General features: G+C 34.6%; 1 protein-coding gene across 6 annotated transcripts in view; it reads right to left on the reverse strand.

Moving 5' to 3' along the window:
• nr2f2 (nuclear receptor subfamily 2, group F, member 2) overlaps positions 1-24,308 on the reverse strand; it is a 154,872-nt gene extending 130,564 nt beyond the window's left edge. For 3 of the 6 annotated variants that reach the window (XM_073928859.1, XM_073928857.1, XM_073928858.1), the window contains exons 1-2: positions 24,167-24,308; positions 8,004-8,041 (exon numbers count right to left, since the gene is read on the reverse strand). The gene's annotated coding sequence lies outside the window, so the exon portion shown is untranslated. Of the gene's footprint in view, positions 1-8,003; positions 8,042-10,887; positions 11,060-24,166 lie in introns of all 6 variants that reach the window. The other 3 variants (XM_073928860.1, XM_073928863.1, XM_073928862.1) reach the window with 2 other exon arrangements.
• Between the last annotated feature and the right edge of the window lie 433 nt (positions 24,309-24,741).

Below are 24,741 nucleotides of genomic sequence, written 5' to 3' on the forward strand. Positions count from 1 at the left end.
TCTTTTCGAGAGCATAAACCTTTATCTCTTCATAAAATCAGTTTCAGGATTAACTTATGGATTTAGGTCATTCATATAGTTGTTATTATTCCTTAAAAACAGGCATTTATGAAGAATAACAATATAAAACAATAACATAAATAAATAAAATGAATAAATATCTATTGTCACAGATATTAATACATGAAATCCCTGACTTTCTTTTTTTTTTCCTATAAGTGACAACTTAGTTAAAATGATGCCAAATACACAGACTGCTGAAAACAAGTAAAAAGTAAAAAAAAAGTTGATAAAAGCCAGTAATTTCACTCATAAACACAATTTTGGTCCACCATTGCTATTTGGTTGTCCAGTACTTACTAATAGTGTAAACACATTGTATAATATGAGTCACTAGATAAAGTATAGTATTCAAAAACATGCACTTTGAAATGCTGCTTGTAGTTTTAAATATAAAAATTTGCAAATGTCCCCTAAAACCTGAATTATCTTCAGTTGTGGAAAGAGTACTGAAAAAATCATACTCAAGTTAAAGTACTATTACTTGCCTAAAAATGTAGAGCAAATAGAGTAAAAGTATCTGTTGTAAATTTTACTGAAAGTATGAGTAAAACGTAGCCTTTTCAAAAGTACTTAAGAGTAGTAATTAGTTTTTTATGCTGTAAAAAGCTAATGCATTTACATGTAATTTTTGGGATGTGTGTAAACATACCATTCTGTAGAGTATTTAGTTAGTAGGCACACGTCATAAGACGCTATTATTAGGTTAGATGACGTCAGGTGACCAAAATTTTAAGTCTAAGACAGCGTCTAGGGACAACGTTATTTTGATGTCCAATAATGAAGTCAAATTACGTTGATATTAGGACGGTGACCAAAATCCAACGTCGATCCAATATCTTAAACCAACGTCATATTGATGTTAAATACTGACATTTATTTATTAGGAATAGCAACCAATATACAATGCCTAATAGACATCATATTGGTAACATCCACTCAACGTCAAGCTGTAACTTCATTAGACGTTGATATTTGGTTGATTTTAGGTTGGACGTTGGACATTGACCTCAGCCTGACATTGGGTTCTGACGTCAACCTGATTTTCAGTACTAAACAAAATGCAACGTCCCCACAACATTAGGCTACAACGGCTATCTGACGTCATGTTGACATCTTGTGCCTGCTTGGTGTTTAAGGCCATTTAGGTCATCATAAAGTAAACATCCGTTGTCTTCTCATCAGTGACATGCATTGAAACAGTCTCTGGGTCAATGTGTGTAAAGATTTTAGACATATTTTAATGCTTCCAAACAGTTTGCTGCAAATATAAAGCATCCATGTCTTGAGGTAGTTCATTTTGATGCAATTTACTTTTTGATTTGATTGGACAGGAATCACACAACTGATTTTTCTAATCCCCATAGAAAAAAAAAATAAAGACAAAATAGAAGAAATAAAGTAGTGTGTGCAGGTTGAAGGCAAATAGTGGAGTAAAAGTAAAAATACTGCACTAAAAATGTACTCAAAGGAAAGCAAAAGTACACATTTTTAAAACTACTCAGTAAATTACGATTCCTGGGAAAAGCTACTCAATTACAGTAGTTTGAGTATTTGTAATTTGTTATTTTAAACCACCGAATATGTTGCCTTCCACACCAGCTCATGATATTGCAGTTGTTGTTTTTTTTTTTTTTATTAAGCGCATGCTGATATATTTTGCTCGGCTGTGTCACGTGATTGTGACACCACATGCAACAACAAACAGAGATGCAGCGTTTTCTAAAGCAGCAGAGAAAGTCTGAGGTGAAACTGACTTAAAGATTTAATGTTCAAATATTTTTTAAAAGTTAAAGTTACTGAACACCAATATAAAACCTGACTAAAAATACAAAAAAATGCTACTGTATATAAGGGAGCTTTTAATACGTTATTTTAACTTTTTGATTTAAGTAATGATAAGATTAGGAAATTATGATTATGAACAATCAAAGTGAGGTAAATTCCAATGTCTTTATGAGGGTTCGGGTTGTAAATGAAAGTGCAAAAATTCACATTATATTTCAGTATTGAAGTTGATTCTAATCATATTTTGGTCACACTTTACAATAAGGATCATTAGTTAATGCATTTACTAACATTAACTACGCATGAAAAATACTTGTAGAGCATTTTTTTATCATGAATCAGCATTTACTAATGCATTATCTACATTTAAATTTATGCTTGTTAACATTAGTTATTGTACCATGAGTTAACATGAACAAACAATGAACAACTGTATTTTCATTGACTGACATTAACTAATATGAACAATTACTGCAGTAAATATATTGTTCATTGTTTGTTCATGTTAGTAAAAGTAGTAACTAACATAAATCAATACAACCTTTGTAAAGAATTTTTATTATATTATTGTAAAGTATCACTCATATTTTGTTTTACAATAAATTATCATACTATAAATAATAAATCAGTTTAACAATATTTCTGTATTATTTTAAAAAATACATTTCACTTAATTTCTCCTCATAGTTGTTTTTGCTGTTAATGGTAAGTATATGTCATGTGAATATGAATTGCCTTATATATATTTGACATATATTTGATTTCTGTATCATTAGCATTACAATTATAGCAAAGCATCTGCATCATATTAAAAACATAAAATATATATATATATATATATATATATAACTAATATATATAACTAATATATATATATATATATATATATATATATATATATATATATATATATATATATATATATATATATATGTGTGTGTGTGTGTGTGTGTGTGTGTGTGTGTGTGTGTGGTTAAATTGGTTAAAATAGCATTTAAAATAGCATTTATATAGTGTTTATATATATATAGAGGCACAAACCTGAACGTACTTCCAAAATACAAAATTAAAACTTAACTTTGAAAAACTGGAATTGTTCCACACGAACACCATTCATGTCTGCAGGTGATTCATTCAGACTTGACCTACAGGCGACTCGTCACAGTCACACACGCAACACGAGCAGGTGAAACTTTGCAAATATTTGACATTGCCTAAACACACTTCTCTGCACTCCAGTTGCTTAAAAGCATTCTCTTTTGCTGTGGAGCCATGCAAGACTGAGTCTCAAAAGACAGAACGTCTTTTCATTGGCAAAAGTGTCATTACAGTAGCCAGTGAACTGGATGGCATGCGCTCTCAGTCATGCAACTTTGCTTATCCCTCAATTCATTAGTCATGTGCTGGTCAATTTTCTTTACAACAAAAACATAACCTGCCTAGTCTAGATCCCATTCTCTGAATATATATATATATATATATATATATATATATATATATATATATATATATATATATATATATATATATATATATATATATATATATATATATATATATATATGACTTTTTTTACAGTCTAACAAAAAGTGTTTATTACAGGCCCCCTAAACCACGCCACTCAAATCAGACCTTCTCTGCTCAATGAAAATCAAAGCATAAGCTTATAGTACACCAAATCTGTGAGTCAGGAAAAGTAAAACATTCCCCGGCAGATAAATCATGGGATATGAGTTCTTTCACCGAGAATCCCATCCTGTAAGCACATGTGCTCCTCTTTCAGTGAATCCTTCCACGAAAACACCAGTGTTTGCCCAAAACATACACACCAAATCTTTCACGCCCACACTGCACAGCGCATACACACATATTCTCTCTGCATGCGTTGGATCATAAAGGTAAATGGTGACTCCCCGGATTTACGAGCCCAGAAAATAGGATGAAACCATTTGGATTTTATTATTCCATTTACTCTTCCCCCGGACCACAAAGTGGTTCTGAGAGCCTGTTTTATGTATTCAGCTGCTTTTCCCCCCTCCACAAGCATGTGGAGCCGCTTAAATAAACCATCAAGCGGAGCCCAGCTGCAACAACAACCGATCGATCGGAGGCAGGTTTCACGTCTGAGCGCTGCGCCGCCAGCACGCTGGCTTCAGCAGGTGGGGTGGGAGTAGTAATTTGCTGCCGAAGGGCTTTTGTGTCTGCCTGACTTCAGAAAAACTGTAACTTCTGCCTCCCCTGATAGATAGCCGTGCAGGCTGATAGAACGTGTGTGTTTGGAAAAGATTCGCTGCTGTATAAACAATCGACTCCCTACCTTCTGCAACATCTGGGAACTCTCAAGCGTCAGGGCCCCGAAACAAATAACTGGGGACTAGTTAGTCTCTGATTAGGTTTTAAACAACACATCGTGCTCTAAGGAGAGCGCTGTATTGCCTCATCCGAGACCGCAGCAGAGAACTCAAATCAAACAAAACAGCTAGAACTTACAAACAAGCTCATTGCGCTCTGTTGAATCTATGTTTGCGAGTTCATGTAAAGTTAGGAAGTACTGTAACTTCAGGCTTTTATTTGCATATCCACTACCGTTCAAGCCATATAAAACTAAAAAATCAAATATAAAATTCGTATTTATTAGTCATTATTTTCATCCTTTTACATTTAAGATTAGTTTGCAAAAGTCATCAAAAGTAGTTCCCCTGTAAATAGCATTTTTACTAGTCTATGTGCTCATATGGCTGTCATTGCATCATCCACATAAGCACCCTGGCTTAAAACATCAGAATATGTGTGCTAAGAGTGAGCTCATGGCTCTAAAAATAGCACATTTTATTTATCCCTGTACAACTTATTTCGCAATGCAGAAGAAAGCTCTTTTCTGGAAATGTGTTAGACTTTTGATTGTTTTGCTGTTGTGGGTAAACGACTAGGAATAATAACAGGCAATAAACAGTCTTGCAGTATGTTTATAAAAGTATATTAAAATGAATATAAAGTAATTCCAGTTTGCAGCATCAAGCAGCATATAGTTGTTTTGTATGTTAAAATTCAATGGAAGTTAACACATTTAAGTTACAATAGCCATGATCACTTTTTTGTGAGAAAATTGACAGGAAAAAGACGGTGGGCTAACATATCAGTCGACTTTTGACCACCATGGTTCAAAGTCAGAACAAGTGAACTTGCACATTACATCAAAACAAGAAACGAAATGACAGAGAAAAGAGGGGGATCATGTCAAAAAAAGAACAACTAAACTAAATTAAAATCTAAACACTAAATCATGGCTCTGAAAAGAAGAACAAGAAGGTGAATAAAATCAAGACATGTTGCAAGTTCAGAGATGAGCACATGAGCAGGTCAACTCTGCTTCTTAAAGGAGATGTATCATGCTCAATTTTTCCAATCTATCAACAAAGTATCAACAAATCAGTATCTGTCTTTTCTCCAAAAATCATAAGTTTAAAATAAATATTATTAAGACAAAGTTACAGCTTTCTGATCTTCTCCAGGATAAAAAATAATGAACACCTGGAGGTAGGGCTGCAACTTAATATGAACTTGAATATTTGATTTATTTATTTTTACTGTAATATTATATTATGCAAAAGGTACACAAATTAAGAAGGCCTACAAATGGAAGAAAAAGAGAACAAACAACAGCAACAAAGAAAATATGAAAACAGCACAAACAAAAAAACATCAAAATAGTCAGGTAGGTGTGTGTTCTCTCTCTCTCTCTCACACACACACACACACACACACACACACACACACACACACACACACACACACACACACACACACACATATATATATGCCTAAATAATGACAATGGTAGAAATACTAATAATGATGATAATGAGGGGATAATAGGAGAACAGTAATAATAATAGCGAAATTAAAAAACTGTATTAACAAAAGTAGATATACTAAAATTAATGATAATAATGAGAATCAGGAGGTGAGGGAATTATCAAATATTTGATTTAATCACTTATAAAAGATACAATTTATTAAAGGGGTGGTCCACTACGATATTATATTTTAAACTTCAGTTGATGTGTAATGTAGCTGTGTGAACATAAACAGCATCTCTGAATGTAAAATATTCAAAGTTTAATGCAAAGGGAGACCTTGATTTGTACAGAGTTAGCTTAGCAACGCCTACAATTAACGAATTTTGGGGACTACAAAAAATACTTCCGCCCCCTGTGAGATCACAAAAGTTCGTTATTGCGCATCCCACACTGCGCAGGTAAAGGCCGTGGCCAGAGGCGCTGTAACGTTACTGCAGAGAGAGAAATGCCATCCTGCTGTTTCCACAGAGCTGTTCTGTTTCTGTTGTTGGGCTTCCAAATGACACGACCCAAACACAGAAGTGCTTACAGTTCAATATTAATTATGTTCCAGAGAACTATAAAATACATAGCAAGCATGATTTGACAAAACACAGCTTCCAGAATCTCTCCCAGTTCAGTGCTGGATTCAGTTAAAATCTCCTCAAAGATGGAGCAAGGAGACGCTGTGAACTCTGAGTCATGACCTGTAAGTGTTTTTATTTGTTAAAATTGATCATGACATGTACAGTGTCTAACTTTAACGGTGTGTTGTAGCAAAGATGTAAACAACGGGAAATTATGGTAACCGCTAACGACTTAGCTAACGTTACAAATCCATATTTATCAAACGGCTGTAAACGCACACATACACATACACGCACTCTTGGCCAGCACCTGCGTCTCTCTGTGTGAGACGGCAGAATTTCTCTCTATAGGCAGCTATGCTATGCGTTTTACAACTCGGACAATAAAGTCGCAAAAGATATGTGAACGATTCATGTTACTTACACAGGCATATTCCGCATATGCATGAAAGACGTCCTGTAACGCATTGATTTAAAAAAAATACAGCAATGATTTCCCAACTGGAGTGTAACATCAAAAACAAATCAATCCAGGCTCACAAAGGTCTCATCTCACATCTTGTGCTTTATTCTGTCACCACAGAAAATAACTTAATCCGAGCATGAGAGAAAAAGAACAATAAAAATCTCTCCCGCGCACATGCGCTTCTCGTGTTACAAATACTTCATCGTATACACGCATAAACACACTAAAAGGCACAGAAACAGTTAAAGGAGCCGCATCCCATTTTCACTCGTTACAGACACGTGTTGACTGACTGACTGTTTACACAAAACGCGCGTGCTTGTCAGGGCGTGACGTGAAGCCGATCGGCGTATCACAGCATATTATGATGATGACCAATCAGAGTCACTTGAGGGTGGGCCTTTTAGAGGAACTAGGAAATATGACAGTCGTTTTCATGTTAGCTGAGTAGCTGTGTATAATCAAAGTGAGATTTATGAAAAAATAACACGATTTCCTTCAAGTTAAACATGAGCACACATTGCTTTGCATCTTATTAACACAACCAAGCCTTAAAAATAACATTCTGGACCACCCCTTTAAAACTAGTAATTAAAATTTTGTTTTAAAAAAATCTATTTAACGCATCACTACTTGTTTGTTTAACATACTTCCAGTATTAACTGTTGGACCGTTAAACAAAAAGTGTGGTTGTTTAATGGTGGCAAAAAGTCAACAGACCAAGAAGTGAAAGAGCAAAGGAAAAAGACAGCCAAAAAAAATGTCAGAAAATATCCCAAGTGCGGGATCATTTGAATCTCAAACCAAATGAAAAAGTTTATGCAGTACCTTCACTGAGCTCACATTCCACAAAATCACAACTTCCATGTCAAAGCATCCTAGCAGAAAACACCCAGGCACAAGCAGTAGACTCAATGACAGAGTAATTAATAATTTTGGCTGAAGATCATATTGCTGCTTTTGTTTATAGCCAGAATTTTTTCCTCTTTGTTGAGTTTTGTTTGTTAAAGCAAACACTAACATTACGGTCTTTTGTAATGTTAAAATTTAATTAATTAATTTATTTATTTTCTACCACGAATGACAGTTACAGGCAATATTTTAATTAAGCAACGTACATTTTTTATTTTATCCTGTAAAAATATTATAATCTAATTCCTGGGGAATCATACAATACTCAAAGAAAATGCTTATCTGATAAATCAATCAATTACTGTGGTAGATTAATCAATTATTAAAAATAATCAATAGCTGCATCCCTACCTGGAGAAGTGCAGTAGCTCGATCTTCCTGTGATATTTCTGTAACAAAAACAAAGGAACATCTTTATAATTGTAACTATTCAATAAAATCACACCAGTGTTTATCCCTTTAACATATGACAACCCCGGTATTCAAATCTGCCCTCTAATGCCAATGGCTGACGCTTGTTAAGATCAACTTAACTGGATTGGACAATAATCTGCACTGAATCAGAAATGGTTTGAGCTTGTCTATCTTTCACTATACTTTCAAAGGTTTAAAGTTTGCCAACTAAAATATTACAACTTTGCTGTCAGTTTAGATTGAAACAAAGCAAAAAGCCCAATGTTCTCCTACCAGTCCTGATTCTAAAAGTGTTCTGTATTGTTTTGCATATATAAGAATAGAAATGAAGGCTGATGCTCTCTGTATAGTTTCTATTGCTGCCTTTTACATTTATATTTAAAGTTTAATTCACAAAGCACATAGATGCACGCATACTTCGGTCAAATTAATCAGGAAAGGTGACAAAATTGGAGTCTCAACTGATTGTGATCAAATGAACCAAAATCTTTATCCCAAGTTAAGATATGGCTCTAAAGGTGAAATTGGATAAAACTTTTACTTTTTAAGATTTTTTTTTTATCTGTTTAGTTATGTCTCTGCTGTGTCTGCCTGCTCAGACAAGTTAAGCTATGAAAACTGAATCTTTGCATGTTGCACCTTGGACATTTTGTCAAACTCACCAGTATCAATAGATGTTTGTTTGAATACATGATATAGTGATAATGGTGTGCTGCAATGTCAAGCAATGATAAATTACAGGGTTCAAAATGAACCTTTTTGCTTGGTAGCACGGGTGCTCTCAACCAAAAAAATTTAGTCCCACCAGCCAAAATTTAGTCGCACCCACCAATTAAGAGCAACGTTAATACAGTTAAGCTTTATATTAACAGATTTATTGCATTTGAAATCAACACTACTCAAAAGTAACAAACCCTGCACACACTGTTTGACACAAATGACATGAACTTATAGTTAACAATAATAACTATGATCTGTTCTTACGGTGTTTAATATTGCATAGATGATACTGACATAACTTATTATTTGCATAATAGAAATACCAGTCTATTCATGAGCTGCAATATTAGTTTAATAATACAAAATCGAAGCCATTTTGTGATGGTGTACAATACATAGTGTTATATTTTACATATGGCTGCCAATTGCATGGCTGACAGCATCCTGACAATGAAACGAATGATTAAACAGAATCGCTCACGCTTACATTGTGTAGTTTCATTGGCAAACGCTGTTACCTACAAACTCTGTCCCAGAAACTTTACAGTCATTTTCATAGCAGACTTTCACTCAATGGAAGTCTTTTATCCACTCTTTGAATAGTGTAAATAGTGGATTAACATTCAACTCATAAAATAAGTAAATAAGTAAAATATGTGTGCAAGGCTGCTTATGAGGTTAAATACACAGTGGTGATGGGAAGTTTTGTGACAAGGATCTGTGAACTCAACATATCAAATAATATGTTGTCAGAAATCAGTTAAAACACCACCATGATCTGAAAAAGTTTCTTACAATTACGCTTTGAAACCCAACTAAAGCATGATTTACGTATTTAAATTCCATTGCAATTTTCTGTTAGAAAATAAACATTTCACCAGATCACCCTCGGTTTACCCCTGCTGCAGTTGTTCAAGTTTTTGGTACACCAGCTGAATCACACATAAGTTCACCCCTTCTCAAATCTGATCTGTGTACAATTCTAATAACTGAATAACTCTGTATATATTAGTTTATTTTGAGTCAGAAGGGGGTATGAGGCATTTCAAATGATTTGGTAAACTAGTTTAACCGGTTCACTTAGAAGATCCAGTGAAAAAGAACGATTTGTTCGCGATCACCAATTATTATTTATCTCCAAAAATAAAACCCATAATTGGGCCCAAATGTATTAAATTAATAGTTTTAAGTGTCTGCTCAGGTCATATGTAATGTTGTCACTTTGCTGATGTCATGTCCACTCGTTGTTTTTATCGCGGGGGCAACAGCGAGGATGACTGGAGCAGGACCGGCTTGATCTGGCCAATTGCATCAGGATTACAGACTCTGAGGTGCCGTACGGGTCAAACACCTGGCAGCGCAAAGCAAATAGATGAAAGGCTTATAGTATGTATTTAATAAATTTACAAAAACGAAAACGAAGGATGTTTTTGCTATAATTCTATTTAGTTTCAGTAGTTTTGTATGTACACAATACAGTTTCAATTAGTTCTAGTTCTTTAAAAAACTGTTGCTTTTATTTTTATTTCAGTTAATAAAAATATTTTTTCAATTCTAGTTTTTGCTTTTTTAGTTCATTTTCGTTAACTATAATAACCTTGGAAAAACAGCTTCAAATAGAGCCTCAGAAAGGTGCAGAGCAGCAGCAGGTTATTAGCATTTAAATGAATATGAAGTGAAACGACTCGCTCAGGACTGTGATTAAAAAGGATGTTCATTTACACTACCATTGAGAAATTTAACCAAAGTTAGAGACCCTAAAGAATCATATCAACTTATGTAAAATGGCCATCCAATTTCACCTTTAAAACAAATTACAGCAGAATTACATCAAAAAACAACACCAGCCAGACTCGAACCTTCAATTTCCACATGAGCAACATGTTCCAACATATCAGAACATGTGCTAAGTGCCAAGTCACAGCTCTTAAACAGCTTTCATTTAATCCTGCTTCTCAAACAAACAGCCAGATTCCTCTCCTCCTGTCAGCACCTTTGACTTGTTGGTCTGCGCGTTTAGCGCGAGGACTCCCCACATTATCTGTAATCCCCAAGTCTGCCTTATACTAACGCTTAGATGAATTGAGACTGCGTTCTTAACCTTTTTCATGCTTTCAAGTAGACGAAAGAGAGCTATCAAAGCATTCCTCATTGCATCAGGGACTTCCCATCCTCTCAGCATCCACACCTTTGTAATTTTATCCTGCGTTGTGTTGTTGTAAACATATGCTGGCCGCCATGAAGTGTTTTCTTGCATGGCGGGTGTGTGCAACCTTAAGAAATACCAAAAAAAATAAATAACAACAACAACAGATGTCTAGCCATGCATGAAATCATAAAAATTTACAAATACTTCAGAAAAAACAATCTAATGACTGTTCTAATATCAAGCAAATAGATTCATAAACTAATCCTTGATTTGCTGTTCACAGGTGCACTTTATTTTGATTGGAGCACCTGCCGTACAATTAAGCAAAAAGCTGTCTGCGCTTGTAAAGGCATTGTGATGTGGATTAATCCATTCTTGATACAGTACGCTGTGTCGACCAGAAGCTGCTCCTTTCCTGCAGTGAAGCATTAGTTGCAGTGTCTGCCTGCTCCGTGATTAATTTCTGTATCCCTGCTGCCTCTTCAGCGTTCACTTGCTTGTCTTAGTGAGAGCAGATAAGGTGTGGTGAGTTAACAGAATCCCTGCCTGCTCTCCAAGAGAAAAGAGTGCTGTTACTTGGACTGGCACTCTTCCAGAGTCTCTCTCTCTTTCTTACTGTCTCTAACTGCTTTACTCTTTGACTGACGCATTACACTAAAGTGTTAGTGAGAGCTGGTTTAACTGCTTAAACAATCCTTGTGTTATTTTTTGAGTTCAACACAAGTTCAGCTTAGCCAACATTATTTGGGACATAATGCTGCACAAAAAAAAGAAAGAAGGGAAAAAAAGAGCAAAAGGCAATAACAACAATAATACAATAATAAAAAAACAATAATACAATAGCTATGTTTCCATTCAAAAGTGCTAATTAACTTTATGCGCAAAATTGGGTTATTGCATAAAAGATGTGCGAAAAAGTCAAAGCGAACAAAATAGTCACTTCTTGGTTACCTGATGCAAAATATCAACAAAAAAACACAATTTGCCGTGGTAGGAGAGGCTGTGTGAAACTTTTCTTCATTTAATAAACGACTTGTGCCTCAGAAGGCAATCCTGACACTAAGTAAACGTGCGGTGGCGTTTAAAGGCGTGAGACGCAGAGCTCAGACGCTCTTGATTTTGGAGGTAAATATTAATAAATTAACACTAATACTGAAATGGGGACTGCAAAGTGGCGCAGTGGGTAGCACGTTCCCTTTACAGCAAAAAGGTTGCTGGTTCGATCATTGATTGGGTCAGTTGGCGTTTCTGTGTGGAGTTTGCATGTTCTCCCAAGTCCAAAGACGTGGTATAAGTGAATTGGGTAAGCTATATCCAAAGTGTATGTGTGTGAATGAGTGTGTATGGATGTTTCCCAGTAATGGGTTGCAGCTAAAGTGGCATTCCAGCAAAACATCCGCTGGAAAAGATGGCAATTCATTCTGCTGTGCCGACCCTCTATTATTAAAGGGACTAAGCCAAATAGAAAATTAATGAATAATACTGAAATGGTGTTTTAAAATGAGCAAAACAACTTTCAGATGTTTTTTACAATGTGCTCAGTCTACTGGTTTGTCCATTCAGACACATTATTATTACCACATGATCTCTTATAACAAAATCACATGACTTTTTTTTTTAAATGATTTTTGCATACTGGAATTTTTTTGGTAAAAGTGTTTACATTGTAGTTTATGCGCACCTTTTTTTATTGAATAAAAAAACTTATCCTACTCAGTTTTCAAAATGTATGTGCATCTTGGCGTTTCCAATCAAGTTTTTTTATCCAAATATGCAAAATTTGCATAAAAATAGGTGGATGGAAACGTAGCTATAGTGTCATACATAATTCACATTAAACTCAAATTTTGTTATTATTACTCTTTCTATTAATAAATGTTTTAATACATTATGTATTTGTGGTTTTAACTATATATAAACTATTTAAGTTTAGCCAGAGGAGAAATGGTCGTGTCCAACTGAGCCTGGTTTCTCTCAAGGTTTTTTTTCTTCACTTTCATCAATTGGTAAAGTTTGTGCCACGCCACTGTCACCCCTGGCTTGCTTGGTTTAGGACTTGTGGAGCTGCGCATCGCTAGATTTTATCCTCAATGTTTGGACTTTCAGCAATGAAATTTAAACCACAATGAACTGGGGTCTGTTCTTTGTACCTTGCTTTAATGATCCAATATGATTTGGCAGATCCTGGATCTGTTAATCTTGATAACTGATCTCTGGCTAATTTAGTTCTTCAAACAAGATAAACTGATTTGAGATAGCTTCGTGTGTTGTAAAGGACAGATCTATCAATCCTCAAAATCATGATCAGCAATGCAACGATTGGCTGACGGCACAGCAGCGTAATGACATCATCTGATTAGTATTCAATTATCCATGTGAGCAAAATTACAGAAAATTAGCGGTAAACGGTTTGTTAACTATGAAACGCAATAACTATACACCTTGTTGTGGGCTGCAGGCTTTACCCTTTTATGTGTCAAGAGCAATTTATTTAGTTTTACAGTTAGAGCGGATTTTCCTTATTATAGTAGCCATTGTAGTATTATAGTAGATGTTTTTTTAATCGATGTAAAGAATAACTGGATGTTTACAAAAGAATTTTGATATTGGTAAAGGCGTATGCAAGTTTTGTGAAGCATCAAATCACCGTCATATCAACTGCCAAAACATGTTTATTCATGTATTATTGCTTTTAAAAAAGTCACACATTGTGCATGTCTATTATCATACACAAATTTTATTAAAGCGATCTAAAAAGTTTGTATAATAATCAAAAATGTCTCTATCTATGCATTCAAACAACTATATTTGATTTACCAAAGTCCCACAAGTGCCAATTTCACGCCAGTCACATCAAGATTTCACATTAACCGAGATAAACGATTATTGCATCATATACCGCCCCCTTTCCAGTTGTACACATTTGTTGCTCTTAAAAGCACGAAAGAACGCATGCTTCTGTGTGTATGCGGCGCGCACACACAGTCAGAAGCATGCGGTCAGCATTCGTTCTCATTCGCACACTGAGACGAGCAGAGCGCACACATCTAAAGTCATCTTAATGTGAGCACTTTAATGGTCAAATAGGTGTCAACATGTGGTGTTTAGTGATTATTCATATTAACCCTCATGTGTAATAAACAAACGAGAATCAAAAGACACGTGAAAGAGAAACCATTAAAGCATCATCACGCAATTCCTACTGCCGCCTGTTTTATCATTATTCAAACAACAAAAGGAGATAATCCCTCACTGCTCTTGACTGAAGGACTTTTGTAGCTAAAGTATTTTTCTTACAGTAAAGATGCTTAAAGTACAGTTTATTTTATATTTTCATTCTATTGTATTTATTTCTCTTTCCTTTGCAGAGTGGAAAATAACTGTATACATGCAGTTGAAGTCAGAATTATTAGCCCTCCTGAATATTAGCGACCCTTTTCCTCCCCAATTTCTGTTTAATGGAAAGAAGATTTTTTTTTCAACTTATTTCTGAACATAATCGTTTTAATCACTCATTTCCAATAACCGATTTCTTAGCTATGATGACAGTACATAATAATTGACTTGGTATTTTTTTTAAATACAAGCATTCAGATTAAAAGTGCGATTCAAAGCCTTAATTAGGGTAATTAGGCAAGTCATTGTATAAGAGTAGTTTCTTCTGCAGACAATCAAAAAATATGTTGCTTAGGGAGGCTAATAATATTATAAATATTATATAATAACCTTAAAATAGATCAATATTATTTTATTCAAGCCAAAATAAAACAAATAAGCCTTTTTCCAGAAGAAAAAATATTAGAGGAAATACTTTAAAAAATTCCTTGCTCTGTTAAACACCATTTGGGAAATATTTATTTAAAAAAAAAATTCTAAGTAGCGCTAATAATTTTGACTTCAACTGATAATCGTTTTGAATAATCGTGATTACAATTATGACCAAAATAATCGTTATTATGATCTTTCCCAAAATCGAGCAGCTCTAAACCATAATGCAGGTTTATTTTCTCATTTAAAATATAAAAACTGTTTACAGATTCATATTTTTCTGATCTCATAACAAAAAAAACAAACAAAAAAAACAGATGTTTCAAAATAATGTTAACATATACTTTCTCTGTGAACTTCTTTTTTGAGTTTTTAATGCAAATATTACATCCATGATGCTGGAATTACTCAGTTCATACTTAACTTAAACTGATTTGAAATGTATTAATTTATTTGATATTAAGCTTATAAATTTATTATTTAAATGAAATAATAGAAATTACAGCACAATATTTTATAATATTAAGATTATATTATTAATATATCATATATCAATTGATTAATATATAATTTGATTTTATAATAGATTATGATTTATATTTTTTAATTAATGCTATATCTATTTTAAAAATTCCTTTATTTTTGTCGTCCCTTGGAAAGCAAAATTACATATAACATTAGGTTCTATTCATTTAAAAATTAAGAAATTGTAATGTTTTTTATTTTTTTCCCTTGGGAAGAAAACTACAGATGAAGGTTTATCAAAAATGTGCCACAAATGCTGTCAACAGAGCTTAACTTCTATTAAACGTGGATTTTTTTTTTTTTTTTTAAGAACAACTGTTGGAATACAGACACACACACTCATCCACGACTGAACTTTTGCACTGCACTCCACAGCCTTTGGAAAGCCCCTCCTCCAGCATAAACACACACACACACCTCTATGCACACAAACACACACCCAACTAAATCCAGTTCCGAGACAATTTAAGCCAATTACAGTGCGAGGGCAAATGGTTAACCTCCATAATATACATTTCCCAGCCTCCAGCCCCCTCCTGCACTCGCCTGTCATCCCCACAGCAGAGTTATGCGCCGCAGACGGGCCGTCCCAGGCGACCTGGCTAGAGTTGGCTCAATTCATTAAGCCGAGGCCCGTGCGCAGGGCCCGAGTTCGCACGGTGAAGGCACTTGCAGCAAACAGCTGCCACACATTCCTGATGGGAGGGCCAGGCAGATGTCCAAGGACAATCAAAGGGAGAGGCAGGGGAAAGTTTACGATCCAGCGTTTGCCAGGGCCTCAATGAGCTGCCTCTCCATCCCCTCCTTTAAAGACAGGGTGCAGCTGGTGAGACTCAAGGCGCTGTCCTGGCCCCGATCCCTCTCTGTCCGAGATAGAGAAGACCGTCAATATCAGCTGCCTCTTCAGCGCCCGAGTGCACTAGTGGATAGGGAGCTTCTTTGGCACAGCAAAAAGCAAACGCGGGCCAAAAGGGTGAGCGCAAAGATGAAAGTACTGTAGAGCTTCACACCCAGACACAATATAAGACTGAACACACTGACATCACTACAATGGCTCTTTTGTAAAACTCACTGCAGATACTTGATGAATATCCATCTTGAGTAATTACAAGTGGCTTCATGTAGGCTTTTTATTTACAGCATTAACTGTGGCATTTCTTTTCTGAGGTGACAGAGGTGATGGAAGCATACAGTTTTAAAAAAGATTAGGTGGAAGTAATCTAAATTTGCACAGAAGATTATGGCATAAGAGTAAAACAAATAAATCTTGGTCACAAGCTTTGGATGAATACAAGAGTTGTTGGCTCATGCATGGGTTCTTGTCTGACCCGGTCATGCCCTCATTTCACCCCAACTTTTCTGTCGATTCATCTGTTCTATAACATATAAAGTATAATAATAATAATAATAATAGCAAAAATAATGATACATTTTAGCACCTGTTGAGTTCAAGTATACTATAAACACTTTATTAAAATATAAACACATTTTAGACCATATTTTAAATATTCTTTAAGATAACAAAAATAATAATAATAATAAAATAATAATAATAGCGCATTGTAGCACCTAAATTCAAGTATACTATAAACAATTTATTAAAATATAAACACATTTTATTCCATATTCTCAATCATGAGTTTTATTATAATAATGTTAATAATAATAATAATAATAATAATAATAATTAGGGACACTCCGATCAGGATTTTTGCAGCCAATACTGAGTACTGATTCCTTGTCATGGTGATGGGCCGATACAGAGTACTGATTCTAATGCTTCAAGCTTTATAATGAAAAAAGCTCATTTTATCTATATGATGCTAAGTGGAGTTTTCTCCTTACCTAAGAGAATAATTTAAGGATGCAGCATATAATCCCATATATTCTCTTAAAAACGTCTATTATAACCATTCAGTGTGGACATTCATGGTCAGAAGGAGTTTTACAGAAATAATAGATCAGTAAAAAATGGTTAACAATGCTATTTAAAAACATTTCAAATGATGGAAGAAGAATTCAACATGTCTCAAAGAAGAAAAAGTTTGGACAGTATAATTGATGCATTAGACGTTACCCTAGCCAAAATAATGATTAAGACATCAGGCTTGGAGCCTCTCTCAATCTGTTCTCTTGTTCGTTCACTCTCGTCACTGCTTCCTCTACTTGTAAACTCATAAACAAACACTTGTGATCGGTTCATAAGATCGGCCAGATTGGCGAGTACTGATTAAGTCTTGAAATGTGATTATCGGCCAATATCCATCTCCGGCCAATCGATAGGAGCATCCCTAATAATAATAATAATAATAATAATAATAAATTTCCGCTACTGTACTTTTAGGTCAAATATACTATAAACATTCTATAAAAATGTTAGTACATTTATCCCATATTCTAAATTATGGGTTTTAAGATAATACCAAACAACAACAATATTAATTTGTACATGTGTAATAATAATAATAATAATAATAATAATAAAATAATAATAAGCTTAATGGAACTATATTATAGTACAGATCCATCATTCACCGTTTTTGTCTTTAATTTAATACTTCCATTTGCAGGTTAAATATTAAAGTTATATTAATAATTATTAATAAGTATTCCATGTGCTCTAATGTTTTAATAAACTACTACTGTGTTGCATTACTTTGAAATACCTGAGTGAGTCATTAATGCCTTCTCCCAAGCAAAAGAAAAGTTAAAAAAAATGCCACAACAAACCCATATGTTAAAACTTTGGTGAGTGGGCGACAATTATGGTATTATTGAAGCTTGGTAGTGTTTCTTTCACAACAAAGCGATCTGCCCTTCATTGACAGATGAGTCTTTACTTGAATTAGTCTGGATGTCAGCACTCTGAATAAACTCTTACCACATAGGATAATACTGCAATGTAGTTTTGGCTTCACCTTGGCTTACCCTTCACATTATCCCCCAACTTACACACCACTGACTGCATGCTACGTGTGTTTGCTCTCCTGCTCTTAAATTCCTCATTACACAAAGATTAACAATGCATAGAAAGCTCCTATAGCGAGGAGCCAAGTTTCAACCCCCATAGAGGCCCTTAGCAGTTTCTCTTACTGAAACAGCATGTGCTTCACTGCTCTGCTCTCAGTTTGCCAGGCTTTTCTCATGGATACCAATTTATATGTGGCATATCTGCACACTGGTAATTAAAAATGTCAAAATGTTGTAAAATAAAAATAAATTAATTAATTAATTAATAAATAAAAATAAATTAATAAATAAATAATAAATAAATATATTAAATAAGTAAATAAATACATAAATAAATAAAAACTGAACATGCGTCATCATACGTAAATAAAGAAACATTTATTCAAGAAGGTTCTTTAATAATGCTAATTCTGTTTAGTCTTATTTTAAATAAACATTAAGCGAGTTCATTCTTAACTCAGGAAATGGGGCCCAAAAACATAAATATATAAAGATGTACGTTAATTAATTATGGTTATGTTAATAAATTATGTTTATGCAGTAATTACAACCCACTTATGGCCTGTTAATAACTTTTTGACAACTGACCTAAATTGAAATTTCTTAAAAGATTAAAAGAAAAAATATAAAATTTAAAATTTCACACTTGTTTCTAATGTTGTCAACATGTGTGACTATAAGGACCATCTCACCTCTTAAGCCACTTCATTTACATATGTACTTCATTTATTTATTCATTTACTTTTGTGTTGATGTAACCCACCTGTCCTGAACTGGGATCGAACCGGCGATTCTTTGTATGGGAGTCGGTAACAACTCCCATGCTCTAAAGCAGATCGCACACCAGAAGCGCCACTTGGCGCCGCAACACAGCGCGCATATGACAGTTTAAAATATCACACACCAAATGCGCACATTCGAATGATATTTAACATGAAACTAATCAGATGCCGCTCTGTGGCGTGACTGAAAAATGAACTGTGCCTGAGCCGTGGCCGGGCGCCGCCGACAGCCGCCGACTTGCGGCGCTGGTGTGTGTATCCTGATAGAAACCTATGTTTAGAATTCTAAAATGCATGGCGCTGCGCGGCGCTTCTGGTGTGCGACCTGCTTAACGAGGAAGCTAAATGGCATTTAGCGTCTGTTGCTAGATCACCTTTAGAGGTCAGAGGAGTGAGGTTTACCTGCATAGCACTTCGCTAGCTGGCCTCTTTTACACTCACCCTCCTAAAACTCACTCCCATCACGGACAAGCCTCGACGTGTAACCCACCAGTCCTACTGTACTCAACCTGATCTGAGCTGGAATCAAACTGATGATTCTTTATATGGGAGTCGGTTGCTCTAACAAGGAGGCTAAAGACCATGACCCTTTACGTCTGTAGCTAGATCACCTTTAGAGCTCAGAGGAGTGAGGTTTAAATGCACAGCACTTCACGAGCTGGCCTGCACACTCAACCCCTAAACATCAATCCCATCCCGGATAAGCCCCCATGTGTAACCCAACAGTTCTGCTGCACCCAACCCCGTCTGAGCTGGGATCGAACGGTCAAATCTTTGCATGGAAGTTGGTTGCTCTAATAAGAAGACTTAAGACCATGGCCTCAAGCGTATGCCACTTGATCACCTTTACAGGTCAGAGAAGTGAGGTTTACCTGCATAGCACTTGGCTAGCTAGCCTCAGTTACATTGAGAATAGGCATGGGCTGGTAAAAGATTCTGACGGTATGATAACCTTGGATTAAACTATCACGATATCATGGTATTGTGATTACTGCTATAAAATATGTTATTTTTAAATGTCTCACAAAACAACTTTTTTGACTAAACACAATGTATTTTATTTTAAGAAACATTTATAACATTTTGGAACAGCAAACAGTCAGGTTAAATAATTTAAATAAATCATTGACTGACATTGACTGACTGACGAATGTATGTATGTGTATGTATATGTATATATATATATATATATATATATATATATATATATATATATATATATATATATATATATATATATATATATATATATATTAAGTTTTTAGTACATACCAAGTTTTTAGTTTTTAGTTATGATACTCCCAATCCGCAGATTTTTTACAAAATTCTACACAAAAAAAGCAAAAAATGTCCACGGTTCTGTCTGGTCCTAGCGATGTGCATAATGTAAATAGTATATGTGTACAGTGACAATAAAAGGCATTCTATTCTATTCTATGATTAGTCTTTCAAATGTTTCCTGAATTGTCGGCTGACCAGTAGCTTTTGATGTGGTGGTTTGTTTTACTGTTGCCCTAAAAAACTAAATAAAATAATTGTAAAATTATTTGGAACTGTATATATTGGTACATGATAAAAAAGACCATAGCAGCAATATTAAAGGTTTTAAAACCTTGACTTTTTCAAACAGCGGAAAACCTTAAAAACTGGTTATCATCCAATGTCTAGTTGAGAAAAATTTTTGCAAAACTTTTTAAAAATGTCTTTTATTTGAAAAAATTATTATTATTATTAGTATTACATATAATAAAGAATGAACAAACAGCAAAATATGGATAATATGAAGAATGTTTAGATATTTGTAATTTGCAAGAAGAAAAAAAGCAGAAGATATAAACACAGAGTAAAAATCATTTTTTAGCTGTGTAGGATTTTTAATTAAAAGCCTTCCAAGGAAAGCTATAATCACTGCCGCAAATGATCTCCGAAATCTGCACTTTAATTGAGTGATAACCATTGGTGGTAATCATCAGTTGCAGGCCGCTTTCCTTGTACCTTGCAAAATATTTCTCTGAAGAATCCCGCAAGAACAAAATAGAGACATTGTGAAAGGAGACTTGTCTCCAGCTCTATTGGACAGAGAGGAGTCAAAGGGAGAGACCCCACTGGATCTGAAAAGAGGACTGACAGCTCGTGAAATCCTGACTGAGATGTGTGAAAGAGCACTCCATACGCATGGCCTTCCACAGACACTGAGATACACAGCCACCCCCCCCCAATCCCGTCCCGTCCCGCTCTTAACATGCAGCCCAATGATTAAAGGAAAGTGCACACACACATTTCTCCACCTCCTCCCCCTTTTCCCTCTGTATCCTTTCACTTTTATCCAGTCTTACTCCACATCTCTTACTCCTTCTCCTTCTCTCTCTCTCGCTCGCCTGCTCGCTCTCTTTATTGTACACAGGCACAGCATGGCTCCGGTTGTAATCACCGTTGGACACAATTTCAGGGACAATTTAAAGACTATTTATTATCTTCAGTCAATAAGAGCACGGATAGACTGACTCTCTGGATGTTCATTTGAAACCTAATGGATAGAGCTTTAAATGCTTCCCAATTGGTTTACAGTAGGAGAGACTGACTACTTAGATTCTCGTTTGTTTTTGTTCTTTCAAAAAAAGGAGGGGATTTTCTATTCATGTAAACACTGATATATTTGGACTTTTATTTTATTTTACAACTAAAACAATGGATGGTAAACTGCAAATATAGACAAATTTTAAAACTGCATGTGCATTAGGAGGATCATTTTAAAGCTAAATATTTGTAAAGACAATAAATAAAACTATTCAAAATTAAAGATAAATAAAATAGGCTATATGCACACAGACTTTTAATTTTCAGCCAGGCAGCCCAAGGGCTTCCAGTGAACTGTCTTTCCATTACAAAATTGTCACATTTAAGATCCGATTTCTTTAAAAATCAGTGATCTTCACTGCCTGTTTTATATAGGAGTCTCAGATTGGACAAGAAGCACTGCATTAAATTCCTTTTCCCCCTCCATGTCTTTAAAATATGACAGATTATTTTACAACAGTATTTTCAATGGAATTTCTGTGCTAGCCTGCTGATCTTAACGGCGCTAGCAGTTCCATGATCTTTTATCTCGTTTTCTGCTTGAACTACTAAATGAATGCTTAAGTCTATTTAACTTAATGTATTGTAATTACATTATAGCATTAATGCTGTACAAACAACCTTGTGAAATTGAAAATAGTCACATTACGCTTTCACCAAAAGTTTATCGTTGGCTTTAAAACTTTAGCTGTGCATAGTAGGGTTGATCAGTTTATCGGTACTTCGGTAGCACCACGATACTATGACTTCAAAATATTGGCAGTGCCTCTGTTTGTAAACGATAGTATCGGTTATTAATGGTTCTACAATGGTTAATGTTGCATGTGGAAAAGTCACTAATTGTGACTAATTGTGTATTTGTGCCAGCAAATAGTCAGTAAACACTTTATTTTAATTTTTATTTTAACAGTCTGCATTAAGGCTGCAAACTGTAGAATGTGTGTCTTTTATAGTACTGCAGGTTTACTGACACTTCCTAATCTGGATCAGTTCTTTTTTGTTCCTGTGAATATGATTTAGCTATGAATACCGCACCGCAATCTCTTACTAAGAACAACTCACTTAAGTGACATTTGAAATTACCTGGATTCTTACCAAAAAAGACTAAAAAAAAAAAAAACAATACAAGAGAAAAACTGAAAATAGCAACAGGAAACACTAAGAAAACAATATTTTTTACTTAAAATTTGGTTGAAAAAATCTCTTCTTTTAATGAATTTTGTTAATCTTAATTAATGTATTTTTGTTGGTCAGTTATCTACAAACTAATCGAAAAAACAAATAACATTTGAGGTGCGTCAAAAGCCTTCATTTTTCTGTGGCCCAAACAAAAACTGTTAAACAAAAGTGAAATATTCAGAATGACGAATAATGTCTTATTGTTAAATACAGGACCAAAATTAAAATAATAGTATATTTTAAACTCATTTCACATGAAAAAAGCATCTGCTTTAAAACCTGAAACCCTGAGTCTGTACCCATGGCGCTTAACTAATTAAACTTAAGTACTATAACATATACAATATATTATTTGTGACTATTTGCTTTATTTCGTAGATTTGAGTTATGAATTAATACAGAATCTGGATTCTGCTTGGTATCCTGATACTTCAGGTAGTATGTATCTAGGCTAAATTTATGGTATCGTGACAACCCTAGTGCATAAAGTCCATTAGTTTGTTGTTGTATGTTACACTAATTTTGAACAAGCAAAAAGATTAAAGTTTCATTTTCTATAACAGCTATAAAATTGTAATGCAATATTGAACTGCATGCCATGAAACCAAAAGTAGACGGAAAATTAAGCTGTTTGTGGCCATAATGTGTTATTAATATTATAATTATTACTACTACAGTAAAAATAAAATATCCCTAACATTACATTTATTAATGGTTTTAATATGACATTTCTGTTTTTTGCCTTTTAATTTACATTAAAGGGCTTAGTTTTTCTCATAAAAAAGCAAAGCATTTATTACAATATGCAGTATATATTTTACATTGATTTGGACTAAAGGTCTTTTAAAGGTACTGTATATGCAAATGTATGCAATATGCAAAATACAGAAATAACATGTGGGGACAAAGGTAATGTTGCAGTTTGTATTTCTTTTCTGACATGTTCTGTTAAATATCATCATAGAGCCTGCATTACCCAATCATATCCAGCTGCAAGATTCTTGATCTGGTATTGTATTGGCCTATGATGCTATGGCAATGGTTACATAGTAAACAATGATGTTTCTGCATTACTTATGCCTCTTAACATAACTAACGTTACATTTTGTGTAAATCAGGGGTGTCCACACTCGGTCCTGGAGGGCCGGTGTCATGCGTAGTTTAGTTCCAACTCCAATTAGACATACCTGGACTAGCTAAGTTAATCAAGCTCTTACTGGACTTTCTAGAAACATCCATGCAGGTGTGTTGAGGCTAGTTGGAGCTAAAATCTGCAGGACACCGGCCCTCCAGGACCAAGTTTGGACATCTCTGGTGTAAATAAATACACATCGTTCTAATCATTGCACTATTTTACTAACGTTGTAGGCCAAGCTTGCGTAAGAGCTAAGGTTAAGGTATAGCAAAAGCTAACTTAAGGTTTAGCTTACCTGTGGTTTGGTGTAACAGCTGAAACCGCTGACTGAAATTAAAAAAATCCCATCAAATTTCACTATCATCGATATGTAATGTTGTTTTACACCGTTGTCTGTCTCTGCCTAGTTTAGCAACTTCAGTTGGAAAGTGATTGACAAACAGGCTTGGCGCATGCGCGTTACAAATCGGCTTCTTCCAACGTCTGCACTTTTTCTCCTCAAAGATCTGACAAAAAAAGATATCTATATTAATTTCAAATTGAGTTTATATTTTGTGCTGATATATTAGAATTCTCTCACACAATAACTACTAACACACTACTGTTCGTTGCTGTTTTTTGTTTCATTTCCTCTATTTATTTTCCGACTTTTTTGCATTTGAAATCACTGTTGACATCTTGTGGGCAAACTAAGTAGTGCAAACAAAAATTAAAGCTAATGAGCAAGGTGTATACACATCCAATTATAAAAATGAGGCACTTTTATTAATGTTCTGATTATTAAATGTTATCACGTGCACTGTATGAATACCCTCATACAAACATAAAAACGTAAGCATACCTTAAATTTACACTTTCTGGGACAGAAAT

This window comes from Danio rerio, chromosome 18 (genome assembly GCF_049306965.1).
Source record: "Danio rerio strain Tuebingen ecotype United States chromosome 18, GRCz12tu, whole genome shotgun sequence".
NCBI classification, from domain to species: Eukaryota; Metazoa; Chordata; class Actinopteri; order Cypriniformes; family Danionidae; genus Danio; species Danio rerio.